Here is a 24,773-nt window from a genome sequence, read left to right as displayed (position 1 = left end):
CAGGCTAGACTGCTCCCAACTTTGACCACCCGAGCCGATAGGTAATAGCAAGTAGTGGTATGCTGCTGAACCAAAGTATTTTTCTGGATGAGTAGCAGGAAGTAAGGTGTGGAGAGATCAGCTGAGGCCAGATCAGAGAAGGTCTCAGGCTAAGATAATAAATTTGAATGTCATTTTGAAGAGATGAAGAGCTACTGAAACCTCTTATGCAGGCAAGTGCTCTGATCAGATTTCAGATTGTAGAAAGACTGCCCAGGCAGCCAAGTGGAGGACAGATCTGGAAGAAGGTCAAAATGAAAGTGGGAAGATCATTTAACAGACAACAGTGCAGTTAAGAAGGGACACAACTCAAAATGCAATTCAAGTGAGACCTCTACCTAGTCTACCAATCAAAGGTACTGAGGACAATCCTAGGACCCTGAGTTGACTTCTGGCCTAAGTGTTATCACACTCTACCATAATTATGTGTTCTTCTGCTTCTATTAGTAATATTCTCCCTTGCCAACTCAAAATCTCTCTAAGTGGCAGCCTCTTGTCTTTTCTATTGTTATCTCCAGGGCCTAGCACAGGACCTGGTACACTGTAGGTGTTTGAAAATATTTGTAGAATATTCATACTATCTATGAATAAATAAATAAAAGTGATTTAAATAATGTTTACCCTGTGTAGGGAAATAAATGCTTTGTCTAGATTTAAGTTTTGGATCTCTCAATGGCTAGTGGGGAGACTTTGGTCATTTTGCTCATTTCCCAGCATTCTCATCTGTTAATCAAGGGGTATGGGCTAAATCATTTCTAATATATGTTCTGACTCTCATATGCTTTAGGACTTAGTTTCCAATGAAAATGTATCACGCAACAGGCAATTATAAATTGTCATAGGCTGACTTAAAGACTGCATTTCATAGGGGCGCCTGGGTGGCGCAGTCGGTTAAGCGTCCGACTTCAGCCAGGTCACGATCTCGCGGTCCGTGAGTTCGAGCCCCGCATCGGGCTCTGGGCTGATGGCTCAGAGCCTGGAGCCTGTTTCCGATTCTGTGTCTCCCTCTCTCTCTGCCCCTCCCCCGTTCATGCTCTGTCTCTCTCTGTCCCAAAAAAATAAATAAACATTGAAAGACTGCATTTCATATAATCGACTGTCACCCACGTCCATTTTAATAGGTTCAAAATGATTTCATGTCTACTCAGAAATATTAGAAGTATGTGAGGTGACATACAGATGGAATGTCGAATCAATATTTCTCCCATATGAAATCCCAGATTGCTAAAATATGTACTTTTGTCATTAAATGATTTATTTTTAAGTGACTAAAATGCAGGAATGTTAAAATTTTATAGTTTGATACCATTAGAATGACTACTGATGCTAAATCAAATTTTTCCTTAACATTTTTCAATATTCTTTGCCATGTTTGATATCAACACTGTTTCCTGAAGAAAGATGAATAAACCAAGTTTAAAAAGTGAATACAGAGTTGTACATAATTGCTTTCTTTTAATAATGAAAACTTTTTGTATGAACTATTTTTATGATCCGCACTTTATTGTTAAGTAGTAGTCAACATCTTAGCTTTATGTTTCTGGGTTTTTAATACTTAAGACCACAAACACACTGAATATAGCAGCAGGACTTAATTGCTTAAATCCTGTTGCATAGTAACATCCAAATAATGCTTAAAGTATATCTCAACAAGATTTAATATAAAGAAGGGTTTTATTTTGTCATGCTTGGCTATGCCTCACCTAGGAGAAATCACTATTTTCTTTAAATATCTTAAGCTCCTGTGTTTTTCCAAAGACTAGTGAAATAAGCTAGCATAATCATTTATAAATGATAATGAAGACAGTGCACTATTTAAGGCAAACAATACAAAATAAAAATTATAGCCAGATGTATCCAGGTTAATATTCACATAAAAATTTACAATATCAAAAGGATTTTATTGGATAATAGTTCCTTCCATGTACAATCCAGCATGATCCTGCATTATAAAGCAAACTGCATATTTATTACACTTTCTCACGGTACTCAAATGGTAGAAGAGACAAATGAGATTCATTTATGTACAAAGAAAAGCAACTATAATATTTTGACTTTGTATTTAAAGACTTCAACTATAAAATTACTGCAAAGTAAGTAATATTAATCATGCAGATTTTCAAAGCTGCATACAAGATATAAGGTGACACAAATTTATTTTTTAAATTCTCAGAGTTGTTTTGTTTGGCTTCCTTTGATTTTTGCTTCACTGGGCTTCAACTCTATTTTACATTCCATTAACTGGCTAGTGCACAATACAAGTGTGTGTGTGTGTGTGTGTGTGTGTGTGTGTGTGTGTGTGTCTGTCCCTGTGTGAAAAATGAGTAAATTCTGGGTATACATGATTTGTGTTTTCTAAGTTCAAGAGTTCAGTCAATAATTTCAATTTTCATGCAATCTCTCAGAGTAGCTCTTCAATATTTCCTTCTTTAACTTAGGTATAATTTTTCACTGCAAAGAAATCCATGAAAGTCAGATCACTTAAGACGAATGCCTGGCACCTACAAGGCATTTTATAAAGCACTTTGCCTAGAGTATCACGTTTTACCTTCATAAGAAAAAAATTAAGGTAATTAAATAGTACTAAACAATGACTAAATAAGTAGCAAAATGGGGACTCAAAGTACTTTTGGTGTAAAGCACATGTAACTTCCGCTATAACACACTGCTTTTTGAGCACTGGACACATTATCTGGCAATATTTGGTGTTTAATAATGGCTTGTTTAATCAGAATCTGCAAGGCATTTACTAGGTACATAAGGCACTGATTTTCAAGCTATGAGTTATATCTATTAGTGGGGCATAAAATCAATTGATTTGGTCTTCACCCATATTTTATCAAAATTGAATAAATTAAACAATACCATGGTTTATTACAGGTTTGTTGGGAAGGGCAGTCTACATGGACAACATCCATCTGTACAAGTCCTTGTTCATTGTGGCAAAGTGCAAGGCATAACCAACCCCTGTGTAGGCAATTAATTAGTTGAAAGTGGCCAAAACATGACTACCATGGAGCTGCTTATTCCTTGAGGCAGGGGACTATCCTGTTTGCTACAAAGGTGCTGAGTCTTGGCCCTAGTTTCCTCAACTGCAGTGTAATCCAATGGGTGTGTAGTCACCATTTTGGCCTATTATGTCACATCATGGTAATTGGGACAGAGGAACTAGTGCTACCATGCTTATTTTCCTGCTATTTGCTACACTATGAATATTAAACAGTCATGTTCTAACATACTGAATCACATTGTTCACTTTCAGAACCTACAGAATTGTGACAAGCCAGCCTCACATTTACTTAGTCATGTCCTTTGGAGTCTTGTTACTTATTCCCATCCTCTTGAGGTTGCGGTTCTTTCCTGAGAAGGTATTAAGAGTAAATGGTGGCTCAGGTAACTTATGTTTGAGTTGCAGGGGTGTGAGAGTGTGTGAGCTAAGCACTGCACAACTCCAGGGGACACCAGTGACATCTTTAGCAGTCTAGTAAAAACTAGTTTAGTCTAGTAAAAAAAAAGTTTGAAAAACATTGCTTTAGAAAATACAAAGAAAAATGCATAAAGTATTGGTTGAGAGAATTCATATTTAAGGCTGAAATATTCCTCTCTAGTTGAGTTTAGGTGAGAATGTGGGATTTAGCCCATCCTCGAAGATGAAAGAAGGGACCAGGGGATAGCATTTAGTGTGGTCCAGGGTGAGAATAGACAAGACCATGCTCCAAAAACTTTCAGAAGATTGTATGAAAACACAGACACACACACACACACACACACACACACACACACACACACACCAGTTTACAAAACATTAGTAAAAAACTAGCAACAACAAAAATGTTCGAAATCAGGGGAAAAAATGCAATATAAAAAATAAAAAGCTGGTCACCATCTCTAAATTTTTAGGATTTAATTTGGCTCCTCCATATCGGAAAGTTTTCTCGTATCAAGAGGAAGCAGCCTTATGGAGTCATGGTGAAACTACTCAGTTATGTTTTTTTCCCTTATCATTTTCCCTAGATGTTCAAAGATCAGTAAGAATATTTTGCCCTTATATCAAACCCAAATAGTTTTTATCTTTACCTGACTGTCCTATTTACAATGTTCTGCTTCTCTGTATTTTATAGGATGAGACCATTTTTAAAAAAGTTATATCCATGATCTCATCTTTCTCCTCTATGTTTTATCATCATAATGACTCATGATTCAGAACTTATTCATCTAATGGTATTTCATCGCTTGGTTACACAATTATATACCTATACATTATTAATTACACAGTTTCTATCTAATCTATCTACCTATACACACAATTTATATCTATACAGATCTATATACATACATATGGAAGATTAATAATAAATAAATAAGAACACTTCTCTAGAAAATCTTGACAGACTTCAGTATTTATATTTTTAATGATACATTCAGTAATATACAGTTTAAAAAGTTAGTTTACTGCTCAAATTGCATAGTTACTGCTATTAAATATCTTTTGTAATACGATTTCTTTAGAAAAATTTTGTTCCATTCTTCTAATAGAATTATAGGATATCCATTTATACATTAAATGGGACAGACATAATTTACTCAATTATTTATATTAATTATTCATAATGAATGGAAATTTGGTTAAAATTTTTTAGATTGGACCACAGTTTAGAAAAATAATGTTTTTAAAATTTTTTTCAAGTTTATTTATTTTGGGGGGGAGGGGCAGAGAGAGAGGGAGAGAGAGAATCGTGCTGTCAGCTTGAAGCCTGACGTGGACCTTGATCCCACAAACAGTAAGATCATGACCTGAGCTAATATCGAGAGTTGGATGCTTAACCAACTGAGCCACCCGGGCACCCCGAAAAATAATATATCTTACAGTTGAAAGCTAAGTTTGGTTTATAAATGATATTATATTGGATTTTCTTTCTTTGTGTCTTCCTTTACATTTTTTATGTTATTGTGGAATGATTTTTATTTGTCTTGGAGATATCAATGACGCTTTTAATATCTGTGCTACAAACTGATCTACTTACAAACTTATGGATCCAATAAAAGATACTTTGAGTACAGAGGGACTACAGATCAACTATTTTTAAATTTTAATTATGAAAAATTCAAATATACACAAAATTGGAGAGCATAGTATACTAAACCCCATGTGCCTATCACCCCACACCAATAATCATCAATATTTTTGCCAATTCTGTTTGACTTATTCCTTTTAACTTATTGTTTTCCTAGAGTATTTTAAAGTTAATTCCTGATCTTAGATCACTTCATCTCTAAATACTTCATTTTGCATCCCAAAGAGATATGCTCTTTAAAAATTTACCAAAATATAATTATTACACATAATGATATTGATAACAATTTTTATAACAATGAAATACCAAGCCATGGTCAAATATAGCCTAGGTTTCAGTGTTTTCTTACTTTTTGATTTCTGAATCTTCACCCACACAAAATGCTCACATTTTTATTTGACTGACATGTAGAGACCATTTTATTTAATCCCTTTAATTTGTGCAACTTGAGGTGCAAGGAAGGTAATTGATTTATTTGATGTCACTGGATTTTTCACTGTCTATTCATACCACAAATATTTACTCAGTATCTAACAAATACTGTTCTAGGTATTTGGGAATTATCTATAAACAAAAATGATAACGATTTCCGCCATTATGGAGCTATATTCCTGTTGGAGGAATGTAATATAAACATTAAAAGAAATCAAGCCAGTGTATATGTGATGATGATAAATGATACAGACCAAAGAAAATTATAGCAGAGCTGGGTACATGCTGTGGTGGGGAGGGATTAAATTGGCTTCATCAAGAAGCAGACATTCAAGTAAAGACTTAAGGTAAAGGACTTAATTTTAGGATATGTGTAAGGAGAGCTTCCAGAGGAGAGAGAACAGTGTCAATGTCCTAATACAAGCACATAAATACCTGTGTAATATTTCTGTCCCAAGTGGTTTGAATGCAGATGAAAATAATGGATGAGGTAAGAACTCTAGCTTTCTCTGAGTGAAATAGTAGCCATTGCAAGATTGGGCACTGAACAATGACACGTTCCAGTCTTTGCTTTACAAGAAATGTACTGGCTACTATTTGAAGGCGAGACAGCTGGATACATGGACAAGGAGCACTGATTTTCAGATAACTTGGGAGGCTGGTACGTTCTTTAGGACAAGAGATAATAAACTAATGAAGGTGAGTAATTAGGTGATTAGAAATGATCTAATTCTGCATACATTTCAATATTTGAGCTGACTGATAAGAGGTGGGATGAAAAAGAGGACAAACAAAACAAAACAAAACAAAACAAAACAAAACAAAAGAAAAAGAGGACAGAAGTCAGGGTAACACCAAAGCGTCCAGCCTGAGCAAGCACAGGGTGAAGTTCTTAACTATTAAGAATTAGTTGTTACCTCCTTCAGGCTTGAGAGATTGAGTAAGAAATGGGATATCCACGTATGAAATTAACTACATGGGTTACAGCTGTAAATTTCAGGGCTCATCAACATATGGATGTTTCATTTATGGTCAAGAGAATTTCTGAGAATACAAAAGTGTCTGCATAGAAATTAGCAGAAAGACCCAAGGCACAAAGGATGAAGTGCAGAGCATGCCGATACACAGAGGTCAGGGAAACCAGGAAGGCAATAACAACTCCCATCACTATTACAATGATTCATTTCCTCTAAGATTTCATATTAAAACTCTCAATATTTGCTTGTTGAGAATGAGCCTCAGATGGATTAGGTGTTCCCTGCCTCTGAATCATCATTTTGCCCCTCAGTTCAGCATCATATAGGCTTTACTCCTTCTGGTTATACATTTTTCCTCACCACCTTGGCCATTTTTTCAGGGGCCTTCTGATGTTTCTGCATCAAGTATAGGGACGTTTTGATCCCTCAAGTCACCGTGGTGGTAGAGAATTTAGAAGCTCCTCCTCCTAATGTGCCCTGAGAGGGGGGCCAGCTTATATCTTACCTTGCCCCTATTGTTGACAAAATTATTAGTAGGTTAAAAAATGCCCTCGAGTTTATTTTTAAGCATGCTTATGGCAAGGTTTAAGCAACGGCACTAGCAAATAGAATGCCATCGATTCTTTGGAACACAGAAAGATTTATGTCTATAGCATTAAATGAATAATTTGGGAAGAAATGCTCACTCTAAACAAACTATTTATTGTTGTTCTGCTCAATTTTTGTCTTTACCTCTGCCCTGTACCCATCTCCATCCCAAACAGGTACTAAAGTTAGTTACACATATTTAAAGAGAAAAATGCAACATTCATTCATCAAAGATTTATGTGTCTTGTCTGTGTGTGTGTGTGTGCGCGCGCGTGTGCGTGGCAAGGCATCAGAAATAGAAAACCTATTATATATGGAATACAACTAATCTATTGCTCTCAGTTTACGTTCTTCACCAATATAAATAGCTGCACAAGGAAAACAAGACAACAGATGGCATAAAAGCAGAGTGTGCACATACAAGTGCAAGGCTGGGATGTGGCAAAGCATTCAATGAATATCTGGTTTCCATAAAGAGCCAGAAAAAAACAATTTTTATATAGAGTCAAAAATAGTAGAAGATTTTTTTTAATTAGTCACTTGGTATTTACTGAGTTCCTGCTATTTACCCAGAATTATTGTAAAGAACAAAGAAAGCACAGCTCTGAAGTCATGCCTGAAATAAAATTTTATCATCTGGCCTTGGAGAAAAGACAATCCTAACAACACAGTGTCACTCATCAACACTACACTCTTGGTGATAACATAATGAAATACATAATTTTCTGCAACTGTCTGAAGTTAGATCATTGTCGCTTATTTTATAAGGAAGGCAAATAATTAAAGAGTAAATTCAATGAACAGATGAAAATATCTAAAAGCACATTTAAAAAAGTTTTACTTAAATCCCAGTTAACATACAGTGTAATATGAGTTTCAGGTGTAGATTTAGTGATTCAGCACTTCCATACCTCGCCCAGTGCTCATCACGACAAGTGCCCTCCATAATCCCCATCCCTCCACCCACTTCCCCTTTGGTAACCTTCAGTTCTCAATAATTAGGATTAACTGTTTCTTCCTTCCCTTCTTTTTTTTTTTTCATGCCTTTGCTTGTTTGGTTTCTTTAATTCCACGTATGAGTGAAATCATATAGCATTTGTCTTTCTCTGACTTATTTCAGGAAAGAATAAAAGCACATTTAAATGATGTACTTTGAGTATCTGTTCCTCAAGAAATATCTAAAATATTACCAGATCAATGGGAAGATCTCTTTACTGTAAAAGTCAGACCTCTGACAGGTGCCTGGGTAGCTCAGTCTGTTAAACTAAGGTCATGATCTGCATGTTTGAGCCCTGCAATGGGTGTACTGACAGTGGAGCCTGCTTGGGATACTGCCTCCCTCTCTCTCTGCCCTTACCTTGCTTTCTCTCTCTCTCTCTCTCTCTCTCTCTCTCTCTCTCTCTCTCTCCCTCTCTCAGAAATAAATAAATATTAAAAAAAAGACCTCTGAGCTCAGAGTGACATCAAATACTATAAGAAGAGAATCACCAATTCTATTACACTAACTTCCCAAACTGCAACAGTAATTTCTCATGATCCATGACACTGCTGACAAACAAATTTAGAAATATTCTACTTATTTTCACCATTTTAATTCTGTGTCTTAGCTACAAAAGCAAATAATGGGTAAAATTAAATCATGATATTAAGTTGGACAGAAAAAAGGAAACATACCAGAGCTAAAATCAAACCAATGTAAGAAAAGCCTACTTGGGGTTTGATGGAGAACACTGTTTAACTCTAAAGCATTAACTAAACACCAATTGTGCCTAACAAGACATCCAAGTAAGTGGAACCAGTTTTAATGTTGGTTGATTTTCACCTGCTAGGATTAAAATACACTCACTGCTAGTTTGATAATTCCTAGGATTTCAAATATGGGCCATTTAAAAAGTATGAAGCATGGTCCCTTCCTTTAGTACAACTGGGTAGACAAGGCAAGAATACATGAAATATTAAAAGAACCACGTGGATATGGTGACATAGGAGCCTAGGTGCTCTGCTGGAGGTAGTGTAGACAGCAGCAGCAATCTGCCTAGCCATCTGTTACCACTTAGTCGAATTAAGTATATACATACCCTTTGACACAGCAATTCTACAACTGGCATTTATCCCAGGGAAATTTTCACACAGGTCCGTAAGACGTATATACCAGGGTATTCATTATAGTGTGATTTGTAATGGTGGGAGTTGGAAGCAACCAGATATCTGTCAATGAGAAAAGGGTAAAATGTGCTGGATACACAATCCTGGCCCTCAATGCAGATATGGACATATGTATTGTGCCTGTGTGAGAGCACCTAGCCAAGGGGTTGCCTGATGAAAAAAATGGAAATTAGCTTTTCTTAATTCTTATAAAAGTTCAGTAATATACACCATAGTTAGAAGGTATAGAGGAGATGTACACTTAGCAACAGTGCTTAGTGAAAAAAACATGAAAAATGAAATATTAACAGCAAGTATTTTACAGAAATGATAATTCACAAACAGAAAACAATTCACATATTTAACGAATACCATTAAAATAAAAAGATACACCTTAAACAACAATTGTACTGAGCTGAAGAGGGAGAACAGAATGTGAGCATGGGGATAAAAGGGAATATATACGTGCAGAGACACTGGAGAGACTAACATAGAATGGGTGTCATGGATAGTATGGTTACCTCAACCAACCGCATCTTAGAGGAAAGCAATGACAAAAATACAAAAATAAGACACCTTTCAGGCATTCCAACAACATGGTGGCCAGTCAAGAGTCTTGATTAGAAGGTAAGAGTATCAGGCTTTACCACTAGTTCCATTTCTTCCCCACTGCATAACTTTCTTAAATTATTCAACATTTCAGAGCCTCAGTGTTTTCATCTGTAAAACTGTAATGGGAATGAGGATGACTACTTTCTTCTAAAGCAGGAAGTGGACTAGAAAATATCTGGATGTCTAGCGTGAGATGACTACTATAAACCTTTCACTCCATCTGTAGATCCAGTAGAATTTTTAAGTATTCTTCTCCCATACAGTGAGAAGTACTACTGGAGAAAGATTAGCCAAGATTTTTAAACCTCTAACTAGTAGAACATACTTCAAAAAATCAATGGGTTCTTGCCCTTTGTGCGGAGCATTGTTTCCTAAAGCTCTGTTACTCACTGCTGGATGCAGATTAGGTTTTTAATTTAAGGGTTTGGATTGAGTGAGTTTGGTGGAAGTCTTTTCACCAGTTCTGAGAGAGCTACTTGATCAGGGATTTGGAAACCTATCTATTACCCTGTTTACCCCATTTTCACCACTGATGCATGAGAATCAAGGCACAAGATTTCTCACCTCAATCTTATTTTCATGATTCTGCTCATATGTGTCTCATCCTTCAAAACCTATCATTACCACTCATGTTAGATATATATTTACTTTGTATCAGATGTAAACTAAGATAAAGCTTAATAGTCCATGGAAAGGCAAGTAAATGTCTCCCTTGCATTTCCAAAGGGGAAAAATGTGATTTTAAATCAGTTGAAAATAGATGGCTAGATCAATATTTACAAGTATGTATGTATTTACAGCATTCAAGTATGTATTCTTAAGCTGTTTTAACTGTTTTTAAAAATTATATTGTCCATGTGTTGCCGGGATGTTTTGCCTTAATATTAACATCTATACTCATTTGTAACATAATATGTTGGTAGTTTACTACTCTTTTTGGCATGAATTGTTGTCTTCATATGTCCATGATTTTTCAGTCTATGTCAAAGGTTTATGTATGTATAAATATAAACACAGATATAAATATAAATATAAATATAAATATAAATATAAATATAAATATAAATATAAACACAGATACAAATATAAATATAAATATATATGCCAAAATGCTGAAATAATGGCAAATATGGCAAGGGCATACTTTCTTAGATAAGCACTCATATGCCTCCAGGATATTCCATGTTATTTCAACATGGATATAACGGTTCTCTTAAGAAACTAGACTAGAAATAATAAGAAAAAAAGATATTAGGATAATATATTTATCCATTGAACTATTCAGTGGCATTTCTCACCACAGCATTAGCCAGATGACATGGAATGCTACGTAGTACAAGAAAATAAAAAATGATCATTGCTCTTTCTACTTTAATTGAGTTAGAAAGCAGACAAACATGGTCAAAGTTTAGATTTTTGACCCAGAGCATAGTTTTCAAACAGTTTAGACATTACATGACCCATTCATTTTGTCTTCATGACCCAGGAAATGGCAAAATGAAAAGCAAAGCAAACTTGTTCTTTTTACAGATACTTCAACCGCAATTATTTTTATTTATGTTATTTCTGGTAACTTGGAAACAATCTCTGTGATTCTAAATTTATTCTGGGGAATGGTTTATGCCATCTCTTGTTTCTTAGATTTTAGAAAATATAGAATACATTAAAATTTCCACTTTCAGAACAAAATTTGAAATTTAGCTAGATATTAACATTCCTTCTTTCAAAACTGAAAACAAGCAAAACCGCTACAAACACATATTTGGCCCAAGGGGATGAAGGGTAAGGGACATGAGGAATTTTCTCAGTTAAGATATTATCTGAATTTAGGAAAATATTTTAGATAAGGTAGTTTCTGATCTACCAATTATGTATCTATTAGGTTAAACACATACAGGCCAACTGGAATAAAGTTTATCAGACCTTATGGCTTATAATTTATATATTAACTCATCACTACTTTCACCTTATTTTTCTAATCATTATTCTTGTCAATTATTTTTAAGTGTTTATTTATTTTTTTGGGGGGGGAGCATTAACAAGCACAAGAGCAGAGGCAGGGCAGAGAGGGTGAGAGGGAGTCCCAAGCAGGCTCTGAGCTGTCAGTGCAGAGCCCGACACAGGGCTGGATCTCACAAACTGTGAGATTATGACCTGAGCCAAAATCAAGACTCAGAGGCTCAACCGACTGAGCCACCCAGGCCCCCGTCCTGTCAATATTCACATCTATTTTTTTAATCTTCTTACCCCATATATGTTTAGAGAAATCCATTTGTTTGGTAATAAAATAGGGTACAACTACATATATACATATGTACACCCTATTATTTTCTTCAGGGAGAAAGTATATTCTATTTACCTCTCAAAACTTTGGTAACATTAAAAGGAGATAATCCATGTAAAAATCTGTCCAATTATACTTTACTCAGAGGAAACAACATAATTACTGCCATTATTATTTCTCTAGATGGGGAACAAAATCATTACAGTTGAGTACTAAATGCAAATCTAACATCATTTGACACAAAGTTTGGAAATTGTATGCAATCAAGCTGTTCTGACCCCAAGATTAACACTGTCAAATTTATTTCTCTTCTTAAACTCTGCTCAACAACATTTTTCCTTTTTGTTTGAGAGAGAGAGAGAGAGAGAGAGAGCGAGCGAGTGAGCATGATCAGGGGAGATGGGTAGAGGGAGAGAGAGAAAGAATATCAAGCAGGGTCCACATTCAGCACATAGGCTGACGTGGGCTCCATCCCACGACCCTGGGATCATGGCCTAAGCTGAAATCAAGAGTCAGACACTCAACTAACTGAGCCACCCTGGCACCACTTTGCTCAACAATAATTTAAAATAAACATTAGTCCAGATGTAGGTTATATATTTTCAAAAGTATACTCTCTCAGGTGATTTAACCATATTTCTTGACATAGTTCTTGTTAGCAAAAAAAAAAAAATAAATAAATATAACCCTAGAGGTTGACATAAGTGTTGGGAGAATATTAGGTAGAAATATCAATCATAGGAAATACTCCCAAACATGTTTTTTTCAAGCCTCTCATGACGTAAATTACTACAAAAGAGATTCTCACCTATTCTTCAAACATCCACAAAATTCATATTTAACTGATAAGTGTTCTACTTTTAAATATGACACATTTTCAAGTAATTATCCTTTATACAGAGGAAATAACATAGAGAGGAAAATGGGCTATGATTAGCAAGTATACAGAACAAATGATGGAGGAAAATGAAAACGAAAATTTGAAATCGCTTATTGTCATCAGTTTTAAATAAATTAATGATATGGATCAGGTAATATCTGTCTCTACTTACAGTTACTCAATTTCAGTAATACCTAATAAAATTTATAGAAACTAACATTTATTGATTTCTTACCAGGTTATTATGCCAGATACTTGTATCATTTAATTTTTACAGTAACATTATACAAAAGCTATTATTCATCACAATGCCCATATTACAGATAAGGAAACTGGAGCTTTAACAGTTTACTCAACTTGACAAGACATACAACTGGTAAAAGGTGGAGTCAGTTTGTGAAACCATGTAGTCTGAATGTAGAATCCACTGCATCTACCATACAAAATGAAGTTGACAAAGCCATAAATAACATTAATACATATGGCCAGACGTGCATTGTAATTGCATATAATTGGGGAGAATATCAGAATATAAACAAATATTCTGGTGTAAATTCATACCATATGGCTTTAATTTAGATGTTTAAATTGCAACTCTAAGACTGAAAGAGTAAAACATTTACAAAATTCTTATTTACAGGTACAAGCCATTACTTGTGGACAACTCTCCCAAGATCAGGGAACCAGATGACAAAGACTCTACTTGACCAAACATTAGTCAGGCTCTTCAGAGCAACCTTCTCAGTTAGGCCTTAACCTTAGCCTATACAAACTGCAAATTTCAGAACAAAGAATTTCATCCACACCCCAATCCCCATATGCTAAGAGATTCAAACAAGCATTAGTATCATTTCTAACACCTCTAAGCCACAACCCTAGGATGAAAACCCCACTCTCTTAAATTCCTGCCTGGGAAAGCTGAACACTGCCAAAAGAATCCACTCTTGGTTCCAACTAATAGTTGACCACAGGCTCCCACCCTCCCTTTTCTTAGAGCATTTACTTTCGCAAACTTGCAATTGTAAATCCTTTCTCTGCCTTCTTGAGATACATCTTCTACAATCCAAGAAATGTCTTTCAAAGACCTGTGGGCCATTTCTTTGAAATGTAATCATGAAGAAAGTCAGGACCTTTTCTCCTAGTCTCTGAGGGAGGGTGGGAACCTAACTTTTATAAAGGACAATTAGCAAAAAGCAAGCGGCCTAATCACATGGGCTAAATCAAATCTCCCATCCCCAAATCCTGCAGTACTTTTCCTTATTTAGAAACCCTCCGTTCTTTTGTTTCAGTGGAGTGGAGCTCCATTCTATACTGAAGTCTCTCTCTCTCTCTCTCTCTCTCTCTCTCTCTCTCTCTCTCCCCTACTGTGTTAGGAGAAATCTACCATTTTGCTGTTCTTAACATGTGTCCAGTGCAACTTTATTTTTTACAGGGGTAGGGTAATTTAAATAATCACATTTAATCCTAGGAACTTCATGAAAAGGAAATTGTAATCACTGTAACTGAAGTCAAAATAGTTTAATGCAAATTGAAGTGCCTATAAATATACCCAATAAAGAAAGAAAAGTGCAATCTTGACAATAGTTCCATGTCATTCAATATGCAAGATTTTTTTGTTAAATGTGTTATAGGAATAGAGGTTTCTCTAGAAGGAATTCTTTATGTTATAACTTTTAAAGAATACAAATTCTTATAAATAGATAATACAAACTGCCTTAAGAATGGACATATCATATTCTTACCAGAATAAGTGTTACAATGACTACAAAAATTGCCAAAGTTCTCAAAAATGCATATAACTGACTGTAGTGCCAATTATAGTTACCAAAATAAGTTTTATTTCAGAAATTTAAAAAAATATTTTCATTTCCAAAATAGGCACACAGAAAATATAAAACCAATAAACAAAAATGTATTTAAAAACTACTATGTATAAAATATGGATAATTATATTTGTAAAATAGTTAATAAGATATAAAGTTGATAAATAACGTAATGTTCTATATTGTGAGACGAAATAGGATTATTCAAGATACAGTTAGAGACTAGCAATTGAAAACTGTCAGATAAAAAGGGACATTATTTTTATTTTTCCTTATTTTTCTTGCTCGTAATCAAATATCACACATCACAGAGTAGGTAAAAAAAAATGAATGAAAAATCCCCATGTATTATATTACACAAGCAGTAAAGCTTTGATATTGTACAGTAATATTAATATGAGCTTAATAGTATGAATATATAGTAATATGGGCTTACTTGCTTTTATGACAGAGAAAGCAATTACTACAGCTCTAGATGTTATATCCTGCCCAGATACAGTATAAAAATGGCACTCTTAACACACACTGAATTTATAATAAACCATTATTTCATTGGGAAAAAAATGGGGTGCTTCACCTTGGTACCTGGAAACATTCAACTGTGGCAGTTTTCTACTTTTCTAAGTGATTTTGAATTAAGAAAAATAACCCGTTAAAATTTCAGATGAACCAGTTCTAACAGTCATATATTCAAAGATGCTAAATAATGTATTACTACGAACAGTGATCATTTTAGATCATTTTAGAGTGAAAATTTACTGGTGTGTCATTTTTTCTGAGTGGAAATGTCTAAGACCCCAGATAGAAGGAGAGATACTAAATGCAATCAAGTGGGGGCCTGCCAGAATGACAGAACCACCCTCTCCCGAGTTGATAGTTTTAGTCCTGCAGAATCTCTGAACGGCTGTGCCAAGGATCACAATGGTAATGATAACATCCAGGCAATGCAAGCCATACAATTTTCTGGGACTGTTTTCTTTATTACAATAAAGAGCTGCTTCTTCAATTGTGACACTTTGTTTTTTCTAAATACACATTTTGTTCTCAGTCCTATAACACACAACTTAGGACTCAGAATGTTATTTCTTTAATCCAGATACATATAAACTTACATTCATGTAGCAAGAAGCTATACACATATCCAGAATAAATACGCTTAATGCATATGGAGTAAAAAGAAAGTATTAATTGCGTTTGCTTCAACAAAGTTTTGAGAGTAAAACTTAAAACATAGGGTATAATAAATGAATTTTATGAAAGTCTTTCAAGATTCAGCAATAGTTTTTCTTCTATACAGATGGAACTTACTTCTAGTTTCTTTCATAACATCATTCCTTGTCTCTGCTTAGATTAGAAAAGATCAGGATATTGTTTATCATCTGGAGTACACTTTATTCTTTGAGGTAATTGGTAATTTCCTATCTTTACTAATGTCAAAAAGTGATTTAGCAATGAGAAAATATTCAAAAATAGAGAATATTTTGCAAAAAAAATATGATAGCATTATCTAAACAAAACCATTCATCACTGTGGAGTATTTTCTTCTGATGGTCTTTAATGCACAGCTTAGTTTCAGTTATTTGTAGTCAAATTACTTGCACAATTTTATACCTTAATCTTTCTATTACTATATGACAAACATTATCCAATACTGCTATTTGATCTTCACAAAAATATCTGTTAATTGCTAACAGTAGATGGGTATTTATTAGATTTTCATGAATAAGAGCCAAATGAACAATTGTAATTTACTTCATTGTTCAGTTATATAACAAATCCACGAAGTCCTCCTTAAGTCCACTCTCATGTAAACAAAAATGTTTCACTCTTTCCATACTTTCCTCATGGTCATAATTCAGTGCCCATTTTCCTAATGCTTTTTTCCTGAATGCAGCCTACATTTCACATTTCTTTTAAACTATAAGCACAAGAATAGAACACAATTATCCTGGAGTGATAAAATAGTGTAAAAAAGAATAGTACCATAATTGCCCTTAGTCAATTTCAATGCTTATTAAAGTTTAATTTGCATAAGAACTGCCTAGGGAGGTTTTTTAAATGCAGATTTCTGGGCCCCTACCTTAGAGATTCTGTTTCCGTGAATCACTTCTTGGCTCTTGGAATGTACACTTAAACAACCTTCTACGTGACTGTGATGCCAATGGCCAGACTTCTAAAGCACTGACCTAGGTAATATATTTATATTAAAGGGGCCAACAATTGCCATTGCCTTTCTAACAGTCACATCAAATTGCTGACTTACAGTAAGCTTTCTGGTACATGAGATGCTAATTTTTTTTTTTTTCTGAATCCAGCTACATCTTCTTATTCTTTACTTGTGCAGTTAATTACTGTGGCCCAAGTATAGGACTCTGTGCATCCCTAATAAGTGTCATCTTGTTACACTGGCACTTCCTTCTAGTCTCAGAATATTTTGTAAATCTTCATTCTGTTACTTTATTTTAGATAATCCATAAATTTGATAACCATGGCTTCTATTTTTATCTAATTCACAGACCAAAATGTACCACAAGAACCAAAAGAAAAGGTGAAAGATAATCCTGTGTTTTCTAAATGCCTTCATTTTGTCCAGACTATTTTTAACTCAGAGAAATATTCTGTCATCTTTTGGATATTATTATTTACTTCTAGAAACACTAAAACAGTATTCCTCTGGTGTATTTGGGTTCAATGTACCTAGTAAAATTTTCTGGACACTTTATAATAATTTGGCTTCCATGGATATTTATTGAAAAACCTGTATTTTAACTTTTAAAATTTCTGCTTTATACCCTCTGATACAATGGATTAAACAAATACACTTTCTGTGATGTTTCAGTTCCAAAATCTGTGAATTCTTGACCATTAAAGAATTAAAATATTAATACTCATAATATCATTTGATTATAAATTTCACTCATCAAATTTGCTTTAAACAGAAGAAATGTGTTAAATACCTATTTGTGTTACGTTGATCTTAGAGTTGAATGGACTTGCATTATTAACATTTCATGGGGAAAAAGCAATGCAACCTCAAATCATCTCCCACCATGAACTATTCAGTAAGTTGTGAAACTCTCTTCTCATGGATTTCATGATGACATGTTTTTGTTTCAACACTAATTTTTTTCATAATTCCTTCTCTACTCTGGAATTCACTTACTTGGAACACTCCTGTATTTTAAAGACCCCAGGATTTCCTGATGCCAGGATTCTGTCCTTGATCCTTATATTATGTGTTCTGTATGTTCAAATTTCAAACAAGTAATACACTTTGATTATCCTTAAATTTATAACTATACTTGAGATTTAGTTCTCAACTCTAAGTCCTCACATTCAACTTTTTACTGGACTTTTCTATCTGAATGTACTTCAGGCACCTTAAACTCAGTAAGCCCCAAAGTCAATATGTTCTTTCTTCTCTTTTATTCCCCATTATTATCCTGATTCTCCAACTTCCATTAACCAATGGTATCGTAATTCAACTAGTAAACCATTCTAGTAACCTACAAATTAGTCTCAATTCCTCTCTTTCTCCCTATTCCTTACATCCAACTAGTCACAATGAGTATGTTGAATCTGTCTCCAATTTTGTTGGATTTAGCTCACCTTCTGACCTCACATTTTTGACTTGCAATATCTAAGGACTTCTTTATGAGCCTCTGTCTTCAGTTGAACTTTCTTCCTTTATACCATCTCCAGAGTAATTACAGTGGGTATAAACTTAACTTTGCAAAAGTTATAACTTTCCTTTTGTTTTTCTACAACTAAATCAATATTCACTGGGCATCTGAACTTGAGACCCTGTCTCACCTCCCCCAGGCTTTCATTCACATTCCAAAAGGTTTAAATGGTGCCAAGCACAGTAAGTTTGCTTATTAAAAATCTTCTATCCACACTGGCATCCCATGAGACATTCTCATTGTATTCTGGTCTGAGGCTCTTGGCTCTTTGCAACTTCCTTTGAGTCCTCCTTATCCTCCTCATCTTCAGGTATCTTGACAACTAGGCCTAATCTGTACCACTCCCAGGCACAAAGGAATTAAGAATGATTACAGGCAGGGAGGTCAGGACAAAACAGTGTCTTTCCTCTGTAAAAATTTCTACTGAAATGCTTCTCTAAAGAACTATGGAAAAGCACTGTCAACTCTTTGTAAATAGTGTAACTTAACGATGGTTCAAATTGCCCATTTTTAAAATCAGAACGTCATTCACATGCCATGTGATTCAGGAAACACTTCAAAGATCAACAGTCTTTCTAAGAATGGTTGCTGAGAAAAGGAAACTCACAGACACAGTTGGAGAGTGTAGAGATTTTGGGGATAATTTGTACCACTGGGTAGTTATGCATTCAACAAAATCAGGCTTGATTTTCATTACAGTCTGAGCTAACAGTGGGGTTTGGACCTGGGCAGCATGAAGTCACACATACTAATTTCTTTTTGCCCAGAAAGCTTGAGGTAAATCCCCAAACATAAACCAGACATGTAAAAATCTATGTAAAAAATGTCGTTCATTTTTCTTCTTTTGAAAAACTTTTTTGATGTTTACTTATTGATAAGAGGGGGGTGGGGAAAGGGCAGAGAGAGGAGACACAGAATCTGAAGCAGACTCCAGGTTCTGAGCTCCAAGCTATCATCCCAGAGCCTGACGTGGGGATTGAACTCATGAACCCTGAGATCATGACCTGAGCTAAAGTCAGACACTTAACCAACTGAGCCACCCAGGTACCCTGATGGTTTTTTTTTTTTTATCAAGCCCTGGTTGCAGTAAGACATTTGCTTCTTTAGAAATAATTTCTACATTTTAAGTAGAAAGCAAGAATGATAAATTTAAGGCAACCTTCAGACTTGATCTAATATGTATTTTTTTCTAATGTCATTTAATAAAATAAATATAAATAACTCATTAAGTAAAACTCACTTTGAAGTACAGCTTTCTAAAAGTATAGAGTTAGGCATGCTGTTTAGACTACAACCTAAAGGGCCAAAGAGACTGAAGAGAGACAAGTTAAGAGAACAGATATGGCTCTAACCTCTAAGACTGTATCCTCTAACCTCTAAAACTGTATCTAAAGGAAAAAGATGAAGTTGGCTTAAGCAAGACTAGCATTTTATACTAGAGCCTGTTGTTCCATGATAAGGAATATATTCCTTTCCACAAACCATGAATTGATGTTTTAAGGTATATAAACTCAGTGTCCACAGGAAAAGAAAAGGGCCAGACCTAAGCAGTGAGTCATTGCTCAGCCCAGCAAGTGTGAAGTTCCCTGTCCTTCTAGTTAAAGTGGTAGAGGAAGACTGCACTGCTAATTAGAAAGGTAACTCTGATGTAATGTCATAAGGGTAAAGCAACCATGGTAGGTTAATGAGAAGCCTTCATCTAGTAATTATCAAGAGATTATCATGACCTCCAACCTCCTCTACTGTCAGGCCCATAAACCAATATCATCCATAAGTATAAGATAGAATAAAAGATTTTATTTTTCATAAGTGTAGATTATGTTACTTGTATGCACTATCACCCGAGGCAGTTTTAAGTAGGAAAGCCACATAGAAAAATGTCATCACTTTACAAGAATGTGGATTTATCTGAATTTATATTTAAGTTAGCTCTCCAAAGGATATACTACTATATTATTAAATTACTAAATTACTGAGCTAGCCTTAGTCAGTTGTAGACTGTAGTTATTTATTACTAGAGGAAAACATCCTCTACGGTAGCTCACTCAAGAAGGGCAGGGACATTATTTGTAAGTACTCCTACCTTATTTGTCCCTTAGTATTCTTCAAAGTGAAACATAGCCTGTAACCTCTAATTTGTATATAAAAAAGCTTACTTGAAGGCAATTTAAGTACTTTTGAAGCGCTTAATACCTACTGATCTAGAAAGTCCTTGAGATAATCATGGCAGAGACATGGAATAAATCTGAACATTGTGTGAGTTTCATGCTATTGTGATGATGGTGCAGCATTGAAAAGTTTTATTAGAGGAAACTGGGTTAGCCATATTATTATGTAGGAAATTTAATAATCTGTTAAACTGATTCAGAGTATAAATTTATACAGGAATCTGGATATTCAGGGATTCAGATATAGAATTAGATAAGTGAGAAAACATTTGACAATATTGGTGTACTTACCATATTGCAGAGATAGAGTAGTTAACACAAGTTCAGCCGTGGTTATGCTGCCACAATTCTCCCCTCAATGCCTAAAATAAAAGCCAGTTTCTTTGGGAAACTTTCCTGGGTCCCAGGAAATGAATGTCACTGGTTCTTCTGTGGTCCTCCACAGCACTTCATCAGTGTCTCAATAATGGCATTGACTACTTTTTATCTTCTACTACAATCACTTGTATACAAGCCTTTTCTCTACCTCCGAAGTCTAGGGATAAGTTCAGAACTTAGGTCTGAGTCTTCACTCTATCTCTGTCCTGACTCCCAGCATCTAAGAATCATGCCTTGTAGGTAGAGGATGCTGAATAAATACTTGTGGAAAGCATATATGGACAGGACTCAGGGACAATAAAGTTGAGTACTGTGTAAGAAGTCTTTTAATAGACACAGATAATTCTTACTGGCCTGGAAGGGCTCTGGATTTGGAATCAAGAGACCAGAACTAAGATACATCTTTGCTATTTGCTGACTATGTGGTTTCAGGCAAGTTAACTACAAACCAGCTATCTTGCCTATAAAACTGAGGTGACTGTGTGACTTACTCTCCACCATTGGTAGGTCTACTTCTATAGGCAAATGGATTAAAAACATTAATGATACTGCATTCAAATGACATGTAAGAAATATTTCCTCTGGGGCACCTGGGTGGCTCAGTCAGTTAAGCATCTGACTCCTGATTTCAACTAAGGTCATGATCTCACTGTTCATGAGTTCAAGCCCTGCATTGGGCTCCATGCTGGCAGTGCAGAGTCTGCTTGGGATTCTCTGTCTCCTCCTCTCTCTCTGGCCCTCCCCTGCTCATTCATTCATTCATATTCTCTCTCTCTCTCTCTCTCTCTCTCACTCAAAATAAAGAAATAAACATTAAAAAAAGAAAACAAATATTTCCTCTGCTAAAAAAGAAAAGACATATACAGACACTATCCTGAAAACCCTCTAAATACTGAATATTATACTAATTCTACAATTCTAAGTTCTAGTAATAAACATGATTACTGTAATATATATCTAAGTAATTCTTCCTTATTAAATACCAAGGCCTTTCAAAAAATTTTTATCTATCAAATATATGTTTTACATATTTTTATTTGAAACATATGTATTTGTTTTTCTATCATCCTAGAATGGAAAGTAAGCTACTTAGGGTATTTTATTCCTGATAAATACTACACCACCGATATCTGTAACAGTGCCAGGCACATGACAGGTACACATTAGATACTTGTAAGTGAATGAATGAATAAATTTGGATCTCAGGGTCCTATTTGCTTTAGTTAGCCCTTAAGTATAGGACTAATCTTTTAACCAATTGTAGAAATTTTCTCGTGTTAATGATTTTAAAAAATTGAAGTCCATAAAAACAGAAACACTAGCTTTTCTTAACAATGACATGAATATAAATGATATTCTTCATGAAGAAATGAAACACTTATATAGCCAGATTTACTTTATTTTAAATAATCATAATAAAGTTTTTCTAATTTGTATATGGTATTTTTTTTCTTTCACAACGTGATTCATAAAATTCCAGTCCAGTGGTTTGTAAAAACTGCGGTTTCAATCTATTTTAGTATATTTGACATTAATATTTTATGTAATATCCCAGGCCATTAGTTAAGTTTTAGCAATCCTATTGTGGAAAACAGCAAGATCTCTTAAGGAAAATAACAACTATGACTTTGGATATATGGAGGAAACTCTAAAATACTCAAAATGTAATGTTTTTGAAACCTTTTTTTAATGTTTATTTATTTTAAGAGAGAGAGAGAGCACGTGTGCATGCGAGTGCAAGTAGGGGAGGGGCAGAGAGAAAGGGAGAGAGAAAATCCCAAGCAGGCTCCATGCTCAGCACACAGCCTGACACGGGGCTTGATCCCATGACACTGGGATCACAACCTGAGCCGATACCAAGAGTCAGACACTTAATGCTTAAATGACTGAGATACCCAGGTGCTCCCAATTTTTTTTACATAATTATAGAATCACAGGAACTTGTAAAAATAATACAAACAGATCCCTTGTACCCTTCAGTTTCCTCTAAAGGTAAAATCTAACATACTTCTTGTTTAATATCAAGACCATTGAAAATGGTATAATCTATAGACTTTATTTAAAGTTGGCCAGTTTTTACATGCACTCATGTGAGTGTGTGTGTGTGTGTGCGTGTGTATAATATTTTACAATCTCATTATAATTTCATGAAACCTTTATCACAATCAAGATACAGTCTGTGTGTATTCTATCATCACAAAGGAACTACCTCATATATAATTGCATCCCACTCCAACCTGCCCTTATCTTTTCACACACTACATTTATAGAAGAATTCTATATTTTAATTGGATCGTGAATTAATTCCACAGTGAAACAATTTTTTTTTTGTAAATTCATGATATATGCCTGGAAAAAAGGGGTATTTTTTTTCCTAAAAGGCTGTTGATTTTGTTTTTCTGCTGAAATTTTAAAGGAAAGAGTTATTATATGCTCTACTTTGTTACAGCCTCTATTGAAGAATATGATTTTATAAATTAAAGAAAATTTTATTTTAGAATATGGCAACACGGGAGTTCTTAGAATTTATGTTAAATTAAGACACCATGTATAACAGTAGCAGACTTTAACACCCTACTTACATGAATGAATAGATCATCCAGACAGAAAATCAATAAAGATGCAATGTCTGAATGACACATTAGACCAGACACACTTGACAGATATATACTGCAAGTTTACCCCAAAATAACAGAATACACATTCTTTTCAAGTACACATGGAACATTCTCCAGGAGAGATCACATGATAGGCCATAAAAGAAGTCTCAATAAATTTAAGAAGACTGAAATCATATCGAGTATCTTTTCTGACCACAAAGTTATGAAACTAAAAATCATTACAGGAAAAAATTAAAAGAAGCAAAAACATTTGGAAGCTACCTGGCATGTTAATAAACAAGCAATGGGTCAATGAAGAATTCAAAGAAGAAATAGAAAAATACATGGAGACAAATGAAAATCGAAACACTAGTTCAAAATCTTTGGGACACAGCAAAAGCAGTTCTAAGAGGGAAGTTCATAGTGATACAGGCCTATCTCAAGAAAGAGAAGTCTCATATAAGGAATCTAGCCTTACACCTAAAGGAACTAACAAAGGAAGAACAAGCAAAGCCCAAAGTTAGTAAAAAGAAGGAAATAATAAAGATCAGAATGGAAATAAATGAAATAGAGAAAAAAAACAATAGAAAAGGTCAATGAGACTAAGACAAACCTTTAGCCAGACTAATCAAGAAAAGACATGACTCAAATAAAATCAGAAACGAAAAAGAAGATACAACCGACATCACAGAAATTAAAAAAAAAATTATAAGAGATTACTACAAAAAACTATAAACCAACAAACTGGACAACCTAAAAAAATGGATAAATGTCTAGAAATGTACCATCTTTCAAGAATGAATCAGGAAAAAAATTAAAAAAGGTAAAAAGACCAATTACTAGTAATGAAATTGAATCAGTAATCAAAAAAAGTCCTAATGGACTTAAAAGTTCAGGACCAGATGGCTTCACAGATGAATGCTACCAAATATTTAAAAAGGAATTGGGGTGCCTGGGTGGCTCAGTCGGTTGGGCATCTGACTTCAGCTCAGGTCATGATCTCACAGTTTGGTTCGTGAGTTTGAGCCTCACGTCCAGCTTTGTGCTGACAGCTCAGAACCTGGAGCCTGCTTCAGATTCTGTGTCTCC

This window comes from Lynx rufus, unplaced genomic scaffold (genome assembly GCF_022079265.1).
Source record: "Lynx rufus isolate CCGP_SWC_20201006 ecotype Redwood Valley unplaced genomic scaffold, mLynRuf1.p SCAF_14, whole genome shotgun sequence".
Lineage (NCBI taxonomy): Eukaryota > Metazoa > Chordata > Mammalia > Carnivora > Felidae > Lynx > Lynx rufus.
Note: the sequence above shows the minus strand (reverse complement) of the source record.